The following is a 7,340-nucleotide window of genomic DNA, read 5'->3' as shown; positions in this document are numbered from 1 at the left end:
GGTTTATTCTTGCCTAGATTGGATTGTGTATGGTATGATTTATTTGGGTTTTGGTTTGGGGTTTTTGTGGGGTTGCTTTGGTGTTTTGGATTTGTAAGTTTTTATTTTGTTGATACTGGTATTTTGAGCACAGTCCAATTCTTTATTGTTTTGGGTGGCCTGTCTTAATTTGGGCATTTTCTAGAGTTTTTTTTAATGTTGGTTTGCTGCATTTTCATCAAATTCAGTGCTTTTGTCTCTTTTCCTGATATACATCGGACTTTTGCAAAAGAAAAAGTGTTTGGACTTTGGAGATGATCTTGTGCTTATCGATTTCATTTCACCATTTCATTTGAATGCCTCCTTTTTGATTTCATTCACCATTTCACTTTTACGTGACTGCCATTATGGCTCCTTTGTGTTCACGTATGCCCGCAATCTATCAAATATGACACATAAACACTAATACAAATAAAATTAGAATCATCAAAAAAGAAAGAGAAATGAAAAGATGGTGTTTTAAGTGAAACCCATGAAGAAGATGTTTGCTGAGTAGGGGTGGGGTGTTCATTATGGTGCTGATCTTTCCAAACTCTACTTCAATTTCAACTCGATGCACGAGAACCAGGGGTTTAGATGTATAGATGAGATTTTCACTTCAGAAATGAACGATGAACATAATGGATTGCACTTACAGGACATCAATGGTCGGGATCCTATTTCTAACTTTCTTACTTCTGTTCTTATTCATTCAGATGCTCCCAATTGCAATGTAGCTGGAAATCAAGGGGTAGTGATTAGTTAAAAGTGACTCGTGGAAGAATACACCTATGAAGGAGAGTGGATCGTGTAGTGGGTCTGATGTTAAAGTAGCCCAACAGCAGGTAGGAAAGACCTTTATAGCTACCTATTTTCTTTCATAGATGAAATCCTAAAAAAAGGAAGATGAGAGTTGAAAGGCAGAGCACAAACAATGCCTTTGAGAATGAGAGTTGACTTGAGAGTGAATTTTGAAATACTGATAAAGAAGGGCACATGTGACTATGTGAGAGTGAAAACCATAAAAAAAAACTAAGTATCCTTTTTAAGCAGGTTAAGATGTTTCTTTTTTTTTTTTAAAATTTAATTCGCCATTATATTGAGGGTCAGCGGGTCAAAAGGCCGGGTCGAGTTTTTTTTAACACCCATACATATAACAATACTTACCAAACAAATGTGTGTTGTCGATGGCCATATGAGATTTGCAATGCTTGAATCTCTTAATGATAGGTCGGAACGCCCAAAAAACATGTTGGAAGATTTCATCGTATTGCGAACATACAAATCAAAATCATTGTGTCATCTTTGAAAAATCGCTGAATTATTGTGTCAGAGTTAGCTTATTGTATTTCTTTAAGGAAGCGTGGGAAGAGAGCATTATAGTTCAGTAATATCATATTTCACATGTTTTGACTGTATTCCACAGATTGCAATTGGTAATAACACTTGCATCATGGCATGACATCGTGAGATTTAATGCTTCCCAACTCCAAGTCACCATTTAGAGACACAAATATTTTCATGTTGGATGAGTAACCCACGAGAACCATAATGTCATACAAAGATTCACTAATGACTCACTTCTAGTCTTTAGACAATGAGTAGCTGAAGGCAAATAATTCTTTTCAGCATCTTCACTTATCTTTTTTTCCCATAACTTTTTCTTTATCATTTCCCTTGTTATTGTTGCCTTCTTCAACTCTATTCTTACTCACCTTAACATGTGGTCACAACTATGGCCAAAGATCTTATATTCAAAGTATCCTTCGTCTTACCCGAAATATTTATGAGAGTCTCGGGTATGGTATCACATATATTTTTCTCTTTAAGCATAATGTCAAGTTGATGTCTGACTTATAGCTTTCTCCAATATGGAAGTTTTCAAAAGATTAATTATTTCTTCCAAGGTCAGTCTTCACCACCTGGCCACCTGGCTTGTGCCATGTTTTACAAAATACTATTTCAACATACTTAACCAGCTCGTAAACCTCATAACCAATAAATGGTCAATCAAGTGGCAAGCATTTCAACCTCCCCGTTGAACGTGTTTTTCTTCTTACGATAGGGGGATTATGTGGGAAAATCTTTTGATAGGGCATGAATACATGTTTGCAATTAGGAATCTGCGTGAGTTCCATTTCATCGATACATTGGGCATGTTTTCTTCCCTTTCTTCTTATACCTCGATAAGTTGTCGTGTGGTGGAAAATCATTAATGCTGCATAAAAACATTGCACACAATGTGAACAACTCATTAGAATTGGATCGAACACATAAATCCCTTCATCCCATACCTTTCTTAAAAGGTTGCTAAATTTCGTTAACTAGTGAAGAGAAATACCCAATTTATTATTTTCATTAAAACATAGTATTATAAGCTTTGAGAAAATGTCTAACAGAAAATGAAATTAAATCTGAAAGCTTGATAAACAAAAGAGTTATGAATTATTACTATAACCGAGACTATAGATGTAAGGAAAAGAGATGGAATAAGCCACCAGAATAAACTCTTACTCTTAATCCAACAAGTGGTCAATCCAATGTCGTGACTACTATTGCTCTAAATATTACTAAGAATTCTACTATTATTGTAATGGAAATACTATTAGTGTTGAGGAGTACTTGGGCTTCTCATGACATGATATTTAATTTATAAGAGAAGATGGGGAAGAGGAGAGGTTAAGGTAATCGATGAAAGAAACTCAAACAATTTATTTTTGTTTATTACTTTACTGCAATGTCATCTGTGTGCTTTAGTGAAAATTTGAAATTCTTAAGCCAAAAAAAAAATAATTATTAAATAAACCAACTTTAAAAAAAATCCCAAAAGTAAGCGTGAAAATCTCAAACCTATGGTTTGGGGCTGTTCGCAATTAGTAACTGCGAACAGCAAATAAGACAAAATTGCTGTTCGCAGTTAGTAACTGCGAACTGCTAATTTGTCTTATTTGCTGTTCTCAGTTACTAACTGCGAACAGACCTGTTCTACAAATTCCAGATCAGTTTCTGTTTTCACGCATTCTACCCATTCGCAAAACCCTAACTTCATTCGACATTCTCCCTCTAAAACCATTGATTCATTCTATCAATTCTTGCATCCCTCTTTCAATTTGACACTTCAAAATTAGTGTGGGATTCTCTAGCTTGTTCAAAGGTAAATTTTTTTGTGTTTTTTGTGTATATTTTTGTTTTTAGGTTTTTAACCAAATTTGTTTATTTTTTTCAAATGTAGGTTTCTAGTTGTTAAATCAAGACTATTCTTAATAATCCATAAGCATTGAAGGTAATTTTTAGTTGTTTATATAGCTTTATGTTGGATTTTGAAGTAATGTTGTTGAATTATTTGAATATTATTAGAAATGTTGATGTTGGTATTAGAAATATTATTTGTGAACTTATGAATTGATTTATTATTTGGATTTTATGTGTATTATATATGTATGAACTTAGCTACATTATGGATTTGAATAATTTTTAGACCAAAAAAGTTTATAATTAAATGAATATAATGTACTTGTATGGGCATGAGTTGATGTTAATGCTGATTTTCTTTGTATTAATGTAGAAAATGACATCATTTTGTATGACTATAGTATGTTTTTGGAATGGTTGTATTAGAGAAAATAATGGCAAAGTTCATTATGTTGGGGTAAGACGTAAGTTGTTTGCTCGCAATTCGAACATGGATTTGAACCACTTTAGACGTTTTATATGTTCTAATTAAGATTGGATTGGACCATACTAGAAGTACCGTAAATATAAGCTTTAAATATGCCTTGAGTGGAGAATTTATTGTCTTTCCTGTTGAGGATGATGAGGCTATATGTAGCAGGAGCGGCACTCTCGATACATAATTAACATTAATAATTATACTTAAGATAAATAATGCGGAAGTGTAAAACGCCGAACTGCTAAAAACCATTTAAACTAAAATTGTTCAAAACATAAGTAAAAAAAAATATCTTACAACTGAGAAAATATAAAATAAGGTATACTTAAATACGATAAAAAAAACATAAGTACAATATAGTCATCAAGTAAAATCATTGAAGCTAAGTCCTCGATAGAATAATTAAAGTTGCGGCCTGGATCGAAACCTGAGCTAAATTTTCCTGCAAAATACTGTCATCCATAATATGGATGACAGCCGATTAAATCGGTCAGCGATAAAGCCGAGTACAATTTTCTCAACAAGCTTATGATGCGATAGTTAAATCATGCTTACAGAATAATCATCAAGCACAATATAGAAGGTTATTACTCATTATCGACCTTTACTAAGCCATTAAGTTACATTATCAATACTTGCAGAAGTGCATTACTGCTACTAAATACTTGGTAACCTTAATGCTTATTTAATCAAGTTCAATTAAGCCTCATAGCTTTACCATCATAGCACATCACAAGATCACAATAATAATGACAACTGATATATGTAAGGGTCTGGTTAGGTGAGGACCGTAGTCCTAAACCCTAACTGTGGTGGGAGTCGTCACTCCTCTCAATACTGTTATGCTCGAGACTTCACAGGATGGGTTTTTCTCAGACCCCCTGTCTGACACCGCATTTTACGTGCCGGCTAACACTGACGCCGGGATTTTACATGCCGGTCCATGGTTCGACGTTACCTTACTATCAGAGTCATACAATCAATATCATGCAATATCAAACAAGACTCTAAACCGAAATAGTTTACATTCTTATAAGTCAAACTTCCACTAGTCAAATTTTTGATAATTCTACCCTTTTAATAGAAACAAATTACTAGTATCTAATAAATTGATATTATTTAAATAACAAATTTTCGTAGCTATACTAAGATTCCTGAGGCTAAACTAAGTCATTATTGTGTCATAAATAATCATAACAGTCAAGGGTAATATTTCTAAGTACTTAATAACATATTTTATCAAATAACCAGTAAAATAGTAAAATGGATCTATCATCACTATAAAAATAACATAATCCGACAAGTTATTAAGGGTCCAAAATCTATATGAAATGAGTTTTCAAGAAATACAATGCTAAGCATTTTAACAAATTTGTTTGACTATTTTACCGATAAACCGATTTATAATTCTTTATAATTACTTGAATCAAAAAAAAAATTATCAAAACACCAAGACGATATGGAATCATTTTAAACACATAAGTTTATTTAACTAGTAAAATTCATATATATCTATATTATCATAATAATCAAAAATTTCCATATATGACTTTTTTATCGAGTGTCCCAAAAGTATTATTGTTTTGACGAAAATATCACTAAACTGGATATGACTTTAATATTACCATGTAAAGTTTAAATGACTAAAATAAAATCATGTTGATCATACTTTTATATTATCAAGTAACCATAAATAAATATCACATAACGAGAGAGTTAAGAAAATGTGTACCATTTTACTCCGAAGGTGGTGCTAAACCAAGTAAGAGAATAATAATAGGAAAATAAGAACTTTAAAGAAATTAGCTCCAAAAGAGAAAGTCTTCAAGGTTCCAAGCTTCAAAGAAGTAGATCTTCAATTACCCAAAAGAAAATGATATCCAAGCTCCAAAAGATAATACTTGACTTTTTAAAAGTTGATGATTATTGGCTTAAGAAGTGATAAGATCAAGCTCCATCTTCATTTGATTCTTCAACAAATAAAAAGGGTATAAAGTTAGTAAGATGTTAATGAAGTGAAGATATAAGAAAGAATGGTAGAAATATTTGATTATGGGGGTGCAAGTGATCTCATGGCTAAGGAGGGGTATTTATAATGAGTTTTGGGCAACTTTTTAGTTCATAAGATTGTATGAAAAAGAAGGTTAACATGTGTAAGTGATTTAGAGTGTGTAAGTGAATGTGTAAGAGTTGGAGTGTGTAAGTGGATGTGTAAGAGTTTGGAGTGTAGAAAAAGGTTAACTTGTGTAAGAAAATGGTGATAGCTTGTGTAAGTGATGAACATTATGGATTGATGTAGAAAGGATTTTGGTTTATCAAATTTTTGTTCTAGTTTATACTAGTGAAATGTTTTAGATTAATGGAAACTATGATTAAGGTTTGATTATGAAAATATGATAGTTTACTTAGAAAATTTTAGTTAAAACTATACTTAAAGTTAATAAGAAAAATATAGTTAATCTTTAAGTATAAAATAATTAAATCAAAGTTGTAAAGTTAAAATGATAAGTAGTAAAGTTAGTTTAAGGAAACGAAATTGAAACGTAACGTTTTAATAAAACCATAAATATAATATTTAAAATTTTACTTTTCGTAGTATAAAATAATAAAATAATATTTTAGTGCTTATAAAGAAATTTAAGAATATAAATATATTTTTAAGTTTAATATTTGGAAGAAATTACAAAAATCGGAATAAGGTTTAGGAATTAAAGGTGATTTGAATTAGATAACCAAAGGATTAGGAATTCGAAAAGAAATTTCGGAATAATTAATAGAAAGATTAAGATTAAGAAATTTGAGCCTGTTACAACTCTTTCCCTCTTTAGATAGTTTCGTCCCGAAACTAGGACTTACCAAAAAGGTTAGGATAACGCTCTCTCATGTCGACCTCTTTTTCCCAAGTCGCCTCTTCAACCCCGTGGTTTGACCACAAAACCTTGACCAATGGAATCCTCGAATTTCTCAACTCTTTTACTCGGGTATCTAAGATCCTAATTGGTCGTTCCTCATACACCAAAGACTCCTTAATCAAAAGCGGCTCGTGAGCTAGAACATGAGACGGATCATGAACATACTTCCTCAACTGTGAAACATGGAACACATTATGAACTTTTGCTAAACTTGGAGGTAAAGCCAACTCATAAGAAACTTCCCCGACTCTCCTTAGGATCTCAAAAGGTCCAATAAATTTTGGACTCAACTTTCCTCGAACTCCAAAACGCTGGACACCTCTTGTAGGTGAAACCTTTAGGAAAACCTTGTCGCCAACCTCAAATTGCAACATCTTTCGACGATTATCAGCATAACTCTTTTGTCGGCTCTGTGCTGCTCTCATGTTCTGTTGAACAATCTTCAGCGCATCAATGGATTCCTGAATCACATCTGGAACTTCGGGAATGGTCCTATCCATCAAATCCCAACACAAAGGTACTCGACACTTCCTTCCATAAAGAGCTTCATACGGTGCCATCCTAATACTAGATTGGAAACTGTTGTTGTAGGCGAACTCCACCATCGGTAATTTATCTTCCCAAGAACCCTCAAAGTCCAACACACAACATCTCAAAAGATCCTCTAAAGTCTGAATAGTTCTCTCAGTCTGACCATCAGTTGCAGGATGAAAAGCAGTACTCAAGCACAACTTACTCCC

The sequence above is a fragment of the Amaranthus tricolor genome, chromosome 4 (assembly GCF_026212465.1).
Source record: "Amaranthus tricolor cultivar Red isolate AtriRed21 chromosome 4, ASM2621246v1, whole genome shotgun sequence".
Taxonomy (NCBI): Eukaryota; Viridiplantae; Streptophyta; class Magnoliopsida; order Caryophyllales; family Amaranthaceae; genus Amaranthus; species Amaranthus tricolor.
Note: the sequence above shows the minus strand (reverse complement) of the source record.